Genomic DNA, 18,019 nt, shown 5'->3' on the forward strand with positions numbered 1-18,019 from the left:
CGTCAAGGACGCCGTTTCTCTCTCCCTTCACAGGGCGCGCTGTAATTGCGGGGCGAGAGGGAGCGTTTGCCCCGCAGCGTTGCCCCCCATCTTCTAATGAGGGGCGGCGGTGTGTGTGTGTGTGGCGCGGGTGTGAGAGCGTTGCTTTTGCCGAGCAAGACAGGGAAGTCGACAGGGTGGGGGGAGCAGAGGACTGTTCTCCCACAGCTGCTTTTTATATGGCAGTCTCTCCCCTCCTTCCTTCCTTCCCAGCTTTACGCCAAAAGGGAAAAAGGTTTGGGAGCGTTTCGGAGTGGGCTTCTTTTCGCGGTGTGTGTGGGGGGGAAGACGGGGTGGCTGCTCGAGGCGTGTTTCGGAGTTTGCCTCGAAAGAAGCGGGTGTTTCTCCACCCCCGCCGGTCCCGTTACCAGCGCACCCGCGAAGATCTTTTTCACTGCCCCGGTTGTTTCCCCTGCGTGTCTGATTGTAACGTGTAAATCAAATGCGGTCGTAAATAGAGACGTACTCGGAAGGAACTCTCCCTCCGCTTTTGGGGCCGGTGGGTCTTGATTGTGTGGAGGTTGTGCCTTAAAAAAACAAAAACAAAAAACAAGGCTGACTTTGCGTGGCCGACGATCCAAAAGACCCTTTTGCTTGGAATAATCGCAAGACACAAAAATATATGGTCCTAAGCTTTGCCTATGATTTATTATTAATTTAATTTATAGGCCGCCCAACTCCCGAAGGACTCTGGGCAGCTCACAACGATAGGATAAGGAGAGTAAAAGGCCATATTACTTGGCTGGGTGACCTTGAGGTAAATGTAAATGGAATACAAAACAGTAACCAGACATAAATATTCTAGAAAGGGAACAGGCACTTTCTCTCTCTCTCTCTCCCTCCTACCCTGCTGTTAACCTTGAATGTCTGCAAAAGTGGCTTTAAACTGCTGTGGGAGCTTTCTTGTGGGTTTGTGTGGGTTTTTTTTTGCAGAGAATGTAGGCTCAGATGTGGGGTGAGGAGATGGTAGAGATAATTCAGGGTTAGATGGGACCCTAAAGATGGGAATCAAACAAGTGTAAAGATGTAGTTAATACACTGTGTTAGTAACACAGCCTTTTCCAATAAATACTGATTTTTGCCTGGTTCATACAGAATGTCCCTCCCATTAATGGAAGGCTGAGTGTGTGGGTTTTTTTGGAGTCTGAGAAAAGGGAGAAAATGGTAGAATTTTGATATGAGAAGCAGAGAGGGAAAATTGAATTGCTGGTCAACCTTAGACTTTGGAAGAGAGAAACGCTGCAGGAATATCAAAGAGTTTGTAACCGCAATAGGTCATCTCTGCATGTGAAGGAGAAAGCGATATGAAGGACAGAAACAGAAAGAAGGAACCATTTCCTTCTGATATTTGAAGCGATGCTAGTATATTTGGGTGAGAAAACATTAATAGGTTCCTAATAAGTTCTGCAGTGATTAAATTGGAGAGGTATTATTAAACATTGGAAAGGTATTTTTTCCAGGTTTTTTTTATCTTGCATGGTTACATGGATGTCGTTTCTTAATATCGTCATTTCTTATTTCTTTTCCTTAAACAAAATATAACACTCAACTTCTGTTCTTGCAGTACAATCCTGTAAAATACACTACTCTCCAAATTGTTAAGAGAATCAGATTTCATTTTATATTCATTTCAAAAAGATAGAAAGAAAATGCGGGTGAGACTTGTTACATATGGGTACCTGCATCCTATACTGAGGGTAATTCTTGAGAATGGAGAAGCAGAAGATAGATAACATCTTCTCAGGTTTTGCTTTTTAGAAGTTGTCTTTTTCCCAAACAGTATTTTCCAATTGGAATCTGCAAATATTTCAAACCCTTAGAAGGGGGGGAATAGATAGGAAGGTCAGCTGAAGCTTAGAAATGGGAGGGAGGGAGAAAGATGATGGATGTACCTAATTTTTTACTCTAAATCATTGCTTCATTAAGGAAACAAACAGGGCTTTGTTTTGTTCTTGTGTTTTAGAAAGCAAATTAATTGCCGTACAAATGGGAAGCCTCACAGATTTATCCAAATCCTACTGTTTGAACGCATATCTGAATGCAAATCCAAAATTATTTTATTATAACTTTGATGTATTCCTGCTCAGCACACTCCACCAGACTCTGAAAATGCCTGTTGCTAACGAATTCCGATGAAAATATGTAAAGCTTTTTATTTTTGCTTTGTTGCCATTGAATTCTGCCATGTGATATGTGTACTTCTTACAGGTGGTCCTTGACTTAGAACCATTTGTTTAGCAACTTTTTGAAGTTGCAACAACACTGAAAATAGTGACTAGTCCTTTCACTTACCGTTATCACAGCATCTCTATAGTCACATGATCAAAATTTGGATCCTGAGCAACCAGTGTGTGTTTATCATGGTTGCAGAATCCTAGGGCGGTGATGGCAAACCTATGGCACAGGTGGCTACAGGCGGCACACGGAGCCATATCTGCTGGCACATGAGCCATTGCCTTAGCTCAGCTCCATTGTGCATGTGTGAGCCAGCCAGCTGATTTTTGGCTCATACACAGGCTCTGGGAGGGCATTTTTGGCTTCCAGAGGGCCTCCAGGGTGATGGGGAGAGGGTTTTACCCTCCCCCAGCTCCAGGGAAGCCTTTGGAGCCTGGGGAGGGCAAAACATGAGCCTACTGGACCCACCAGAAGTTGGAAAACCATTTCCGGCCTGGGGGGGGGGGGAAGCTGTTTTCGTCCTCCCCAGGCATTGATTTATGGGTGTGGGCACTCACGCATGCACAATAGCACACACCCATGATCTTTCAGCACCCAAGGGAAAAAATGTTTGCCATAACTGGCCTAGGGTCATGTGGACAGCATCTTGTGACCACCTCAGCCAGCTTCCAACAAGCAAAATCAATGAGGAAAGCCAGATTTGCTTAATGTGTGTGTTTTACTTAATAACAATGGCAAAAAAAGGTCACAAAATTGGGCATGACTCATTTAACAATCATCTTGCTTAGCAATGGAAATTCTGACCCTGTTTGTGGGGTCAATAAACCGAGAACTATCTGTAAACCTTTTCAGGCCACAGGGACTTGTAGGTCTAAGAATTCACAAAAATCAAAAGTACCAACTTTGTGACCTCAGGGAATTGAGTTAAAAAAATTAAGTAGCTGCTTAAATTTTGCACTAGGAGTGTTGGAGAGAGTATCCACAGTGGTCATGCACTGACATCTGACTGGCATTGTAGATAAACAATTTCTAAGTGAGTTGTAGATGCTCTTTTTAAAAACAAAAACCTCCCTATTAGAACAGAATACCAAGGATGTTAATCTTTTTTTTAACCATACATGAATAATTAGACTTCCAGAAGTTTAGGCAGAGATGACTTCATAGTGAGAAGGCAATGAACGGATATATAAAAGATTGTTCAATGGTAGCATAATGATTGTTGCCTCTATATTGTAAAATTTGTTTAGCATTTGACATTGTGATACAGTATAATCAGGACTCTAGCATCATCTGAGTGCTTGGTCATATGGGTTGGTATTCATCCCTGGTGAATGTTCTACAGAGGCTTTTCTGCAGTGTTTATTTCATTTTCACACACTATTGTACTGACTATACAATGCTAATTCTACGGAAGCATTTGTTTTGTTGCTCAGCGAATGTGGGGGGAGGCACGGCAGCATAGTCTTCAACATGTTAAATTGGTCTCCTAAAACTAAATTGCTGCTGCATTGGTGATGTCATTCTATAACATACTCTGAAAGCAAGTCAGCGTATTTTTTAAAAAATTGTACTTTTTCAAGATTTTATTGAATTTTTATGTTCAGGAAAATAGTATATATTTAGGACAATAACTTATGAGAATAGTTAGGATACCTTTAGCCAAAAAAAGAAGAAAAAATGGAGAAAACAGCACAGTTTACCATATTTTATATTTACATAAATGTGTCCTTTCTTTCAACACTTTCTTAAATTTTTCACATTCCTTATTAGAAACAAGCATCTCTATTTCAAAGCTGTTAATCCTTTTTGGTGACATGAATAAGTTATTTACGTAATAAACCTGACAGGTGATTTACTACTTGCACTCAGAATGATCAAACCGGGTGTTAACTCTACTATTGAGGCTTTACAGAGAATTAAAGTTCAGGTTTAACTGCTTATTTTATCCTGAAAAAAATATTATTTATTTCATTATTATTTATTTAGGATTCTTTTTGAGGCTACCCGACTTCAAAACAGTAAAATAAAATACTGGACTGGTTACAATATTTAAAATATAGTTTTAAAAAATGTGATTAGTAAACCATAACAAACCTAAATCTTACTGAAAACATTACTTTGTTTTTGTTTATAATGTATATATTTTTATTTATAATGTATATTTTATTTATTTATTTATTTATTCATTCCAATACATAATACACATTGAAGAGTAGATATGTAGTAATATAACTAAAGAAACGAATAGAAGAAAAGATATAAAAGTATAGGTGAACAAATTTGAAAGGAAGAAAAGATAAATGAGATAAGGAGAGACAATTGGACAGGGGACGGAAGGCACACTGGTGCACTTATGCACGCTCCTTACTGACCTCTAAGGAACCTGGAGAGGTCAATCGTGGATAGTCTAAGGGGAAAATGTTGGGGGTTAGGGGTTATATATTTTTTAAAAAGCAAATGCATGAGACAATTACTATAAATATCTATTTGTCTGTCTGTCTGTCTGTCTGTCTGTCTGTCTATCTATCTGTCTATCTATCTATCTATCTATCTATCTAATTTATTCATCCATCTCACCTGGCTATCTTACAATAAAAAACATACAGTGGTGACCAAACGTTAGAAGGTAAAGAAGTGGAGGGAGCGCCCACAGGCCACCAGCCATCCCTAGAATTGCTTAGCACTCCTAGAGGCCCATGCCATTTGAAAGCCAGAAGAGTGGGGGCCTAGCACATCTCTGGGGGTAGGATGTGACAAAGGGGCAAGGTCAGAGAAGGCTTTTCCTAGGTCAAAATACTTCAGCTGGTGGGATCCACAACATATCCCCCTTGCTTGGCTGGGTGGGATGGATCGATATAATTGGGAGCAGATTATATCTTCTTAGGTTCCTTAGGTAACCTGCTCCCATGCCAGGAAGGATAATGATTTTAAAAGCCTGTTTGAATGAAAATGGCTTCATGTGACTCCCTAAAACATTAGAAACATAGAAGACTGACGGCAGAAAAAGACCTCAAGATCCATCTAGTCTGCCCTTATACTATTTCCTGTATTTTTATCTTAGGATGGATATATGTTTATCCCAGGCATGTTTAAATTCAGTTACTGTGGATTTACCAACCACATCTGCTGGAAGTTTGTTCCAAGGATCTGCTACTCTTTCAGTAAAATAATATTTTCTCATGTTGCTTTTGATCTTTCCCCCAACTAACTTCAGACTGTGTCCCCTTGTTCTTGTGTTCACTTTCCTATTAAAAACACTTCCCTCCTGAACCTTATTTAACCCTTTGACATATTTAAATGTTTCGATCATGTTCCCCCTTTTCCTTCTGTCCTCCAGACTATACAGATTGAGTTTGATTGATATTGAAAATATTAAAAGGGAAGAGGTAAGGTAATCCTGTTCTAGTTTAGTAGACCCAAAGGAGGGCCTATGAGAAGGCCAATTAATATGAACAAAGGTTGTCCTTGTAGAATTTTAGAACACTTTTAGGGCTTTTAGGACACCCTTTTCCCCATCTATGATAGACTTCGGTTCCCATTAATCTTTAGTTAGTACAGTATAACCATTGGTTGATTTAGTGTTTTCAGAGAGAGAACTATAACTTTGAACTATATTTGCCAATAGGGTGGAAATCAATCTACCTTCTGGTGAGACATGACCCATATGCCAGTTTTGATTCACTTTGGTCAACAAGGCCTAAATTTATCTTCATGTGACAGTGGCAATTAGCCCAACATGTCTCACATAGTAATTGAAGAAAACCTTGGTGTATGCCATTTTAAGCTTCTAGATGTAATGCAGGTTATAAATGTAACAATAAATATAGCTGGCAAATCGGAAAGCACCATGGGCAAACAGAACTGAATATTTTGGACTGACTGATCATATAGCATTGTTGATATTTTCCTCTTGTAGGTGGATAAATGTATGTTCCATGGAACTTACTGGGGCTTTCTTTGGAGTAAACATAGTAAGATCTGGCTTCAGTATTTTTGCTTTGTAATTCCTATTGCAATGTACTATATAATAGAATTGGAATGGAATGGAATAGAATAGAATAGAACTCTTTATTGGCCAAATGTGATTGAATACAAGGAATTTGTCTTTGGTGAATATGCTCTCAGTGTACATAAGAGAAAATATACATTTGTCAAGAAACATGAGGTACAACACTTAATGATTGTCATGGGGTCAAATAAGCAATCAGGAAACAATATTAATAAAAATCTTAAGGATACAAGCAACAAGTTACAGTCATACAGTCATAAGTGGGAGGAGATAGGTGATAAGAATGATGAGAAAAATTAGTAGTAATAGTAGTGCAGACTTAGTAAATAGTTTGACAGTGTTGAGGAAATTATTTGTTTAGCAGAGTGATGGCATTTGGGAAAAACTGCTCTTGTGTCTAGTCTTGGTGTGCGGTGTTCTATAGCGACGTTTTGAGGGTAGGAGTTGAAATGGTTTATGTCCAGGATGCAAGGGGTCAGTAAATATTTTCACTGCCCTCTTTTTGACTCCTGCAGTATACAATCCTCAATGGAAGGCAGGTTGGCAGCAATTGTTTTTTCTGAAGTTCTGATTACCCTCTGTTTCAGTTTTGTTGGGTTGCATCTAAAACTATAATAGTGTACCAAATTATGCCATTTTTTTATGTTCTCGTGAAGTAAAAAATGTACTATGAAAGTATTATTTTTCCATATTTTACACTTCCTAATTTGATGTTGAAGTTTTTTTAAAAATTTCCATCAAAAGAAGCAAGTGTAAAATAATGGCTCAGGACAGAACCGGTGACGTTATGTAAGCTTTGAGCTCTAAGCTACAATGACCTGCACTTAAACCTGCAAATCTGCAATTGAATGATGTAAGATTAGGGTTCTAATAGTCTAAAAGAAAAGGCAGAGTTTTCTTTCCAGTATATGATTAGAAAACCTGTGATCCATTGGGTCTTCATTTCAGAGATATTTCCATATCAAAATAGAGAAACATAATGACCACAGGTAGAAAAAAAAGCACTAGGAACAGGGGTGACTTCTGACTTCCTAGTCCGCTTTTCCATTGATTTTCCTTGTGGGAATCTGGCAGGGAGCATTGAAAATGACACTCATAGCTGTGGCAGTAGCACTGAAGTAGCAACAACTTTGCCAAATGTCAATCCTACAGGAGTCATGGGCCCTGGAGTTCAAATGCATTATGTTGGTTATCTCAGTTGAGGTACATTGATTGAAAAAAATGTTGCCCTGTCATGTACAGCTTTGCTCAGTGAGGGCAAACTTTTTTCACTCAGGTATCAAAAGAGTGTGTACACGTGCTACCACACATTCGTGAGTGCCCACACCCATAATTCAGTACCTGGGGAGGGCAAAAACAGCTTCCCCCACCCGCCCTGGAGGTCCTCTGGAGGCCGGAAATGGCCTGTTTCCCAACTTCTGGTGGGCCCAGTAGGCTCGTGTTTCGCCCTCCCCAGGCTTCACTTGCAAAATGAACAATTTTAGCTCAGTTTTCAGAGTGTAGTTTGTTTATCACGTTGTTATTTACTGTTGCCTACAGTTATTTAATTTTCTCACTCTTATATATATACATATACACATAGCTGTATAACGTGGGCACACACTCAGAATTCTCACTACTATAAACATGGAAGACGTTAGCCAGGAGCAAAGTTCTGCGTCCTCTGAAGTACATGAAAATGTTTTGCAAGCATGATTAAAAATACATACTGGTACTTCAGAATAATGTATACAATGCATTCTTGCATATGGGCAAATAAAACCTGTTTTTCTGCAGATTTTTTAAAAAATCCTGCGGAATAGTTTAAGTGATGCCTTCTATCTGTACCCTGAAAATGATAAAGTATCAGTTTTTTAAAACAGCGTTTAAAATAGTTATCTGTTCATTTCTTCACTATATAATAAAGTAACATTAAAGTTTTTCTGAAATGCCTACTGAAATCAGCAGGGGAAAAGGCTCCAGGGTAAGATACTGAACAGACCACAACATAATAATTTTCACAATTATACACTGGCTCTTTAGCTAGTGTTGACATAACATATCTCTTCCTTCGCCAAGTAGATGATAGTGTATATGTAGTGGGATTGTCTTACAAAAGCACAAATTGTCTGATCATTGCGATTTACCACCTGCAGAAGGGGAACAAAGATCCCTGATACTATATAATAAAGACTAACTGAGCCAAGTCTTTTGTGACTATATGAAGTAAGAACATGTGCCATTTTCAAACGTTACATTCATAAAAGTTCAGATCATTTCCAGATAGTTATATTGCTGCTTAAGGATGCAGATTTAATGCATGCGAAAATGCTATCTTTCTGTATTTTCAGAATAAACCCTGTGATTGCTACAGCTTAAACCTCTACATTCCTATATGCATAGGCTTCTATATTCAGTTTAACAGAAAAGAGAATAAAACATAGGAGGGGGTGTATGTGTGTTTTTGTGGTATCTATCTACTGTATTTATTTTATTTATTTTATTTATTTATTTATTTAATTAATTAATTTGACTTGTACTGTATGCCAACCAATCCCGATCTCTATCTAAGTAATAGGTAGGTAGGTAGGTAGGTAGGTAGGTAGATAGATAGATAGATAGAAAGAAAGAAAGAAAGAAAGAAAGAAAGAAAGAAAGAAAGAAAGATGCATGAATGGATGCATGCGTAAACACACACATACATCTTTTATATACACTGCTCAAAGAAATAAAGGGAACACTTAAACAACAGAATATAACTCCAAGTAAATCAAACTTCTATGAAATCGAACTGTCCACTTAGGAAGCAACACTGGTTGACAATCATTTTCGTTTTGCTGTCAGCGCATTCAACGTTGTACAGAACAAAATATTCAGTGAGAATATTTCATTCATTCAGATCTAGGATGTGTTATTTGAGGGTTCCCTTTATTTTTTTGCGCAGTATATATACACATACCTATTTCTATATGTACTGTTGTGGATTTCACTTACCTTTGCTACCAGTTTGGAACTGCGAACATGCGCGCGGCACTTCTGCACATGTGCAGAAATATTCGGGTGGATGGGCAGAACTTCCTGCCACTGCTGTTACTGTTTTGCCCTATCCTGGGCGAACCAGTAGCAACCCATCACTGGCACATATGTAGGTACCAAACACAACTATGGAGTATAGATTTTGTTACTATTGTTTCTATATGTAATTTTTTGAGAGAGACACAAGAATGATAGGAGGGAAAGCAATTCTAGAAACTACTCTTTGTAAGTGTTTGCTGTTGTAAAATATATAATTCTTAGTTTCATTTTCCTATGCATAGCACTTTTCTTTATTTACACAGTTTAAAAACATTCTAGAAAACAAATTAGCAAGAGAAGGGTAGTGTGGCTGTAATTCCCCAAAACAAGAATAAGTATACATTGTACAGCTATGTGTAAAGAAATCAAAGCTGCTTGGGAAGGTGAGGAGAAAGGAATTTCCTCCTCCACCCTTGCTGTTGCTAAGTTGTAATCTAATATTGTTGGAAAGGCGGAAGGGAGGAGGCAATAGACAGGTTGCACTTATCCTCAGAATGTCACTTTGTGTGCTCATTCTGAAGGTCTTAAAGGCAACAGGTCTTACCAAACGCTTCTTAAACATTTAGTCACAGCTGATGAAAAAGCCATTAGAATGGGGACTAGAGGGGACTAGGCTAGGGATTAAAGTAGTTGAGCACTTAGTGCTGTGAATTTTAGAGTGTCTTACAAGGAATTTTAGAGAATTTGGTCACTTATTTCATGGTTCAGTGGCGGTTATAATCTCAGTTCAGTCACGTGTCCGAGAACGTCCATAGAAAGTTACATCTCCAAAGGGATACCAGAAGCATTGGTCCATCATATGGGGCAATAAAAATTAATGTAAATATGAAATCTCATATGATTGACCCAAATTGCACATATTATTTCTTAATGATATGCTTTTAATTGGATCTGGAAGCCCTCTAACACAGACACACACACACCCGCCACCCCCACATGTACAACGTCTCCCACACGTGCTCCACTCCCCCAAGCATGCATGGCAGAGCCCCCAAAATCAGCTGGCCACTGAGAGACGCACACGTTTGGTGGAGCTGAGCTTTGACGGCTCATGTGCCATCAGAGAGGGCACTGCCTGCCACTTCTGGAACACGTGCCATAGATTTGCTTTCATGGGTCTAGAGGGACAAGCCGCTCAACAGGAAGTATAGTGTCCTGAAGACTAATATTCCTGGTTGCTTTTTAACAAAACACAACTCCATCTTGATAGTACAGTATTATTATTATTATTATTATTATTATTTATTTATTTATTTATTTATTTATTTTATTTGTATGCCGCCCTTCTCTGAAGACTTGGGGTGGCTCACAAGATACAATACAAACAATACAACAACAAATCTAATCAATTTAAAAAATTACAAACTAAAATCCCAATATATTAAAAATCCGTCAGCCAATTCATTCACAACCACACATCTCATTTAGTAAATGGGGGGGGCTTGATCTCATTGCCCCATGCCTGATGACATAAATGAGTCTTAAGACTCTTGCGAAAGGCGAGGAGGGTGAGGGCAGTGCGAAGCTCTGGAGGGAGCTGATTCCAGAGGGCCGGGGCCGCCACAGAGAAGGCTCTTCCCCTAGGCCCCGCCAGATGAAATTGTCTGGCCGACAAGAGCCAGAGAAGGCCAACTCTGGAACCTAACCAGTCACTGGGATTCATGCGGCAGAAAGCAGTCCCATAAGTAATCTGGTCCGAGTATTAATTTGAGCTTGTTTCTTTCCATTGCTTACCACCTTCAGATAGTAGTTCAAGACTTTTAACAGAATTTTCAGCTCTCCCTGGGATGGCAGTATTCAGTTCAGTGTCATCAGCATACTAACAAAATTGGAAAAAGCAAAATAAACAGACAGAAATATATACATTATCTAGGAAATAAAAAAGCATATTGACAGTAGGTAAGCATGGTGTTCTAGGGCTATGACATTGATGTGGTTACGTTGACAAGGAAGGGAACCTAAGATAAAAGTATTGTAAATGTGAAAATATGAAGAGAAATTATTTCCTTATTGTTGCCAAGAAAAGTATGTAGACATACCCATTTGATCACCAGACTCAAAGGCGTCTTTATCTTGTATTCAGCTGAAAGCTTCCTTAAGTAGGACATCTTTATCTGCTCTTAAAAATAGCAGATACAGATTTGTCTTACAATCTACTGCTGCATTTGTTATAGAGGTGTGTCCAGAATTTCTCCCCTCTACCACACATGGAAATATCACTCAGTTTCTCCGCATTCCTACCAAGACGTTGGTGAGATATTGCTGTAAGTACTACCTAGCAGTGTCATTTATAAAATTTTCTGAAATAATGTTTGATATTGTTTGACTGTTCCATTAGTTTCTAATGGCATTTTTATAGCAATTTTAGCTGGGTTAAATTTGTTTTCTACTGTATTAAATAATAAAGGCAGGATACATCTAAATAAATAAAGCAATTTGTCAATATTTGGTTTGTAATCTTTAGGCTAAAGGTACATGTCTTATGGAATACTTCTAGTTTGTTAGGAAAAGCTAGCTAATGTGTTGTTAACATGCTACAAAAAGATTGCATATCTGTGTATAAGAAAAAGTTGCCTAAAATGTCTGGTGCTACATAAGCATCACATTAACATAAAGAAGAATATTTGAACCTGTAGCTATTATAATATAGGATGAACCTGAAATATATATCTTGCTCTTCCTTTGAGAGCTCAATGTAGCATTCAGATCAAAAGATAGGCATATGTTTTGTTATTATTATTAGATTGGATAATATTCTGATATGTCATTTGTGACTTACTATTGTGCTACATGTAATTAGAAGACCTGTAATTACCATCTAGCTGTTTTGAACAAATCATGATATATTGGATAGACATAGCACTAATCAACTAACCACGAGGGTTGAGCTTCTTTCCCATCTCTACTGAAAGCTTTTGGATTAATCTCTAGCTACAAATCAAGATATTAGCCTTACCATTTTTATCAAGTACTGTATTAGTAGTCCTCTGGTTACAACTATGGTTGGCTCAGGATTGCCATCACTAAGTAATGACAGCAACATTTAACAATAGCAATCCAGGCAATTCCAGTTGTTCTAATTCAAAATACAAGTAGTTCTTGACTTACACCACAATTGAGCCCAAAAGTTGCTAAGTGAGACAGTTGTTAAGTGAGTTTGCCCCATTTTATGACCTTTTTTGCCACAGTTGTTAAATGAATCACTGCAGTTGTTCAATTATAACCATGGTTGTTAAGTGGCTTCCCTATTGATTTTCCTTGTCATAAGGTCACAAAAGGTGATCACAGGACACAGCAACCGTCATAAACATGAACCAATTGTCAGGCACCTAACCGTCTTATGCCGCACGAATCCCAGCGGCTGATAAGGTCCCACAGAGTTGGCCTTCTCCAGGTCCCGTCGACTAAACAATGCCCTCTGGCGGGCCCTAGGGGAAGAGCCTTCTCTGTGGCGGCCCCGGCCCTCTGGAATCAACTCCCCCCAGAGATCAGAACTGACCCTACCCTCCTTTTCGTCCGTAAATTGCTTAAGACCCACCTATATCGCCAGGCATGGAGGGATTGAGACATCTCCCCCAGGCTTATATAGTTTTATGTATGGTATGCTTGTGATGTATGGTTTTAAATGACGGGGTTTTAGATACTTTCTTTTAAATATTAGATTTGTTACATTGCACATTGTTGTTATTATTGTTGTGAGCCGCCCTGAGTCTGCGGAGAGGGGCTGCATACAAATCTAATAAATTATTATTATTATTATTATTATTATTATTATTATTATTACTGTATTATTATTATTATTATTATTATTATTATTATTATTGATCATATGATCATGACCATGTTGCAATGGTCGCAAGTGTGAAAATGGTCATAAGTCACCTTTTTCAGTGTCGTAACTCCAAATGGCCAATAAATGGATGTGGATCATGTAAATGGATATGGCTCATTAGGCAGGAGATGGATGGAATGCCAGGTAAGGAGTGTAGGGTTGCAGCAGGATTGTGTAACAGGCCCAGCACAGGCTGCATGCCAATTGGGGGTGGGGGATGCTGCAGTGTGGTGCAAGTGGCACAAACTCAGGAAGGCTGGGGGAAGAGCATGGAGTGTGTAAGCACAAGGAGACCCAGGAAGGAGGCCATTAGTGGGTAAGTACATATGTATGAGTGCAAGAAGTGGGGGGGAGAGTAAGCATGTGTGCAAGCCCAAGGTGGCTGGGAAGAAGAGTGCAGGGAGCATGTGAGCAAAGGGGAAAGGAGGGCGTAATTATTATTATTATTATTATTATTATTATTATTATTATTATTATTTATTAGATTTGTATGCCGCCCGTCTCCGGAGACTCGGAGCGGCATGTAATGTAATGCATGCAAGGGTTCATAAGTGTGAATTTACCCAAATTCTGTTCACAAGACCACCAGTTGTTACCTTGTATAACAAAACATTTGCAAGAAAACAACCAAACGCTAAAGACTCAAAAGTTTGACCAAACTATATGTATATTCTCTTGTAGTAGTAAAGATTTGTATGTTTAGCTGTTAACAAAATGAACTGTATTATGCAAACAGGTTTTCCTATAGAAAACTACGGCTATATTCTCATTTGTGAAATGATAAACCAGCTAAAGTTGATAAAGCTGTAAAGCTGTATTACCTCCGCTTCTGTGTCAAGTATTGAAATTATGTGAATACATCGGATATTACATTGGAGCTGTGCAACCTTCAAATCAGCCAATATTGAACTCAATGATCTGCATTCATATTTCTGCTACCCTATTGCAATAAGAAATAAGCAAGGAGGGTTTTTCTTTTCAATATAGGTTACTAATCCCTTAAGTCTTCTTAATGAGAAACTCACTTAGCTATAATTAAATCCCACAGCCCCCCCCCTCTGCCCCCCTCCCTGTAAAGAAAAAAAAATCAAGTCATAACCACCAGGGAATACAATTAAAAGATTCAGTTCCTAACTTATTAAAATAAACAGTGCAGCATGGTTTTGTTCAGAGGTAGGAATGTGTGACACACTAAACCAACACTTCCTTAGTTTGGGTGGGATACCCTTTTTACGGATGCAGCATTAATGAATTTTTTTGGGTGGTAGAGGGAAGGGACCAAATTAGAGGAAATGTCAGAATTTCCTTGCAATGTCCTGGATAATGATGACAGGAAACTCTTGTTTTAAAATGGCTAGAGAGCCTCATGTAACCTATTCGGCACAGATCCTTGCAGGAGGGTTTGAAAACAGTTTATATCACAAAAACACAAGAACACACAACAGATTCAAGCTTAATATTAACCGCTCCAAACTTGACTGTAAAAAATACAACTTTAGTAATTGAGTTGTCGAAGCATGGAACTCATTACCGGACTCCGTAGTGTCCTCCCAAATCCCCAACATTTTACCCTTAGACTATCCATGGCTGACCTCTCCAGATTCCTAAGAGGTCAGTAAGGAGCGTGCATAAGCGCACTAGCGTGCCTTCCGTTCCCTGTCCTATTGTCTCTCCTATGTCTCCTATATCTTCTCTTCTATCCCTATATCTTCTCTTCTATTCTCTCATTAATATATTTTATTCCTATATTTTCTCTTCTTTCATATATTTTATTTAGAGTGTATCCTATAACCTTCATTGTGTATTATTGTGTATTGGACAAAATGAATAAATAAATGAAAATAAAATAAATAAATTCTAAATCCGACACTAACTGATATAAACTGATGAAATAGAGATAGAGAATTGATTGTTTATTCACTGTTCTGTTTATATAATATATCAAGCCGTGGTTTGTTTTAACAGTTTTATTGAATAAGCTTCTAAGGATTAAGTTCACATAGTATTCAAAACCAGGTTTGCTCTTTGGTTTCATGGTAATTTGAGTAAGTACAACTGTGTGCAAGAGCATGTGGGTCTGCCCGCACCCATACTCATGCGCAATCCCCCCACATGCCCCACCCCATGTATATATGCATGACCCATGCTTCCCCCACCTGTGCATGCCCCCCACCCCATGCATGCATGCATTACTCCCATGCTGCTCCCACCCCAGTGTGCATGTGTGACCCTCCCTGCGCATGCCTGCATCTCCCTCATGCATGCATGGCAGAGTCCCAAAAATCAGCTGACCGGCGGGAGGCGTGTGTGCATTTGCAGTGGAGCTGAGCTGAGATGGAGTGATGGCTCGCATGCCATCAGAGAGGGCGCTATGTACCACCTCTGGCACTCGTGCCATAGAATACAGCTGCGAGAGCAATCATGGGCTTCCCTAGGTATGCCCATGTTACACCAATGCTCCACAGTCTGCATTGGTTGCCGATCAGTTTCCGGTCACAATTCAAAGTGTTGGTTATGACCTATAAAGCCCTTCATGGCATCGGACCAGAATATCTCCGGGACCGCCTTCTGCCGCACGAATCCTAGCATCCGATTAGGTCCCACAGAGTTGGCCTTCTCCGGGTCCCATCAACGAAACAATGTCGTCTGGCAGGACCCAGGGGAAGAGCCTTCTCTGTGGCGGCCCTGACCCTCTGGAATCAACTCCCCCCGGAGATTAGGACTGCTCCCACTCTCCTTGCCTTTCAAAAGCTCCTAAGAACCCACCTCTGCCATCAGACATGGGGAAATTGATTCCCCTGGGTCGTTTCCACTTTATATATGGTCTGCATAAGATGTATGATTGTTTTTATGTTAAGGGTTTTAAACTGTTTTTTAAATATTTGATTTGTATTGTTTTTTCTTGTTGTGAGCCGCTCCGAGTCCTCAGATAGGGGAGGCATACAAATCAATCAATCAATCAATCAAATAAATAAATAAATAAATAACGATTATAGGGCATGTCAAATTTTTCAACTTTCAATTTCCAAATATTGGGGGGTGCTCAAGAGATGTGACACGCCTTGGGGATTATAATAAGGGTGGGTTCCTCCCGGTTCAGACCAATCCGTCTGAACCGCTAGTGACCCACTGGTGATGTCACAATGACGTTACCGAACCTGATTGGTTGGTGCCGGTTCGTGGGTGCCACCATCTTTTTAAAATACTGTAATCCACTTTCCTGTTACTGAAAAGTTGGTCTTTGAATGAAATGAATCATCAACTTACATTCTATGACTCTGATTTGATGACAGGTCTGACTCAGATAGCCAACCATCCCAGGAGAAATAACTGTGTGGCCTGTACAGTCTTAAACTCTCTGTTCGGATGTCATATGATACTTCCTCCCACCACAATTCCCACAAAGATGACTCGTAGGCTGTCACTGCTTTTCTTTTTTTAAACCTATTCAAACCATTGTGGACATTTATGGACATTGTTGGGCGGATGCTAATCCATCTCCATTCCTTTCTTCCACTCCCCATGTAGCCAGAGGGGGTAAAAAGTAAAAGTAAATGGGAAACTGCATTCCTAGAAGAGCTTCATTTTAAAGAGGCTGCATAGCTTTGTGCTGGTAAGAGAAAGGGAAGATCAATTCACTTCCTGTTTGTGTGATATGACTGACTTAGGTTAGTTTAGCCTCAAGCTTGGGATTGCTTAGCCCTGAAACTAATCCTCCTTTACTCTCAGACTCCAATAACACTTTAACCTTCCCTTTTGGTCCAGTTAAATTTGCTGTGCAAACACAATTAAAATTTGGAGCTGCAACACTTTAAATGGGGACAAGCAGTAGTTTATAGCATGGAACTCTCTGTAAAGTATTGTCTTTATGCAGCCTTCAACTTTAGCTCCTGTTGTTTGACCTGGACATTCTTATATTCTTTTGTGCGTTACATACTTTAATTTCTACTGCAGGAAAGGGTCATGAGAGTATGTATCTAGGAAATGCTGTTTCCTTTCCTTTTACAGGAGATTAAAATGCAACTGGGTTCCTCATTCTTTTAAAGTTTTGATTTGTTGCTGTTAAATTGGTTGAAGTGGTAACACCACCCAGCTTTCCTTGAAATCTACCAAAAATGACTTATTGTAGCCTTCTTAGCTTCAGAATGTAGTGGGCCAGATATAAATTTCCCATACTCTGATAGGAAGATTCTAATGGAACGTTTAGAAAGCATTGTTTTTTGTCAAGTTTTAGAGTACTGCTGACAGGGTAACAAAAGCTTTAAGCTAGAATAAGTACTAGTCTGAATAATTATACAGTAGCTTCTATGCTGTTGGGAGGACACTCTCTTTCTCTTGAAATAAGTAGTTGCAGAAGTGAATGTTGCATCTTAGGTTTGCTGCTTTACATATATATATATATATATATATACTCCAGCCTGATGATGGTGAATGTGATTTCGCCGAAACGTCGCATAGACATGCAAAACATTACACAGGGCAAAACCCGAACTCAGAACAATCTACATATATATATATATATATATATATATATATATATATATATATACATACATACATACATACATACATATGCATGCATATATACATACATACATACATACATACATACATACATACATACATACGTGTGTGTGTGTGTGTGGAATCACCCCGGTATACCAAATTATGGGAGGAGCTTTAATGCTTTCTTTTGCCCCACTATATTCTGTATGTGTAACATGTTTTGCTGAATTGGAAAATAAAGGGAGACTAGGATAGATCTATTTCGGCCTTATTCTGGCCTCATCAACCTTTGTTCACCCTAGCAGAAAGCCAAAAGCACCAGCCTGAAGATGACGAGTGAGACTTCGTCGAAATGTCGCCCGGAATCTCTGAAACTGTTATCCTAGTCTCCCTTAATTTTAAAA

General features: G+C 39.2%; 1 protein-coding gene across 5 annotated transcripts in view; it reads left to right on the forward strand.

The window, feature by feature from the left end:
* Positions 1–18,019, forward strand: part of PALM2AKAP2 (PALM2 and AKAP2 fusion) — a 348,527-nt gene that overhangs the window by 235,545 nt on the left and 94,963 nt on the right. The window lies entirely within an intron of this gene.

This window comes from Erythrolamprus reginae, chromosome 2 (assembly GCF_031021105.1).
Source record: "Erythrolamprus reginae isolate rEryReg1 chromosome 2, rEryReg1.hap1, whole genome shotgun sequence".
Lineage (NCBI taxonomy): Eukaryota > Metazoa > Chordata > Lepidosauria > Squamata > Dipsadidae > Erythrolamprus > Erythrolamprus reginae.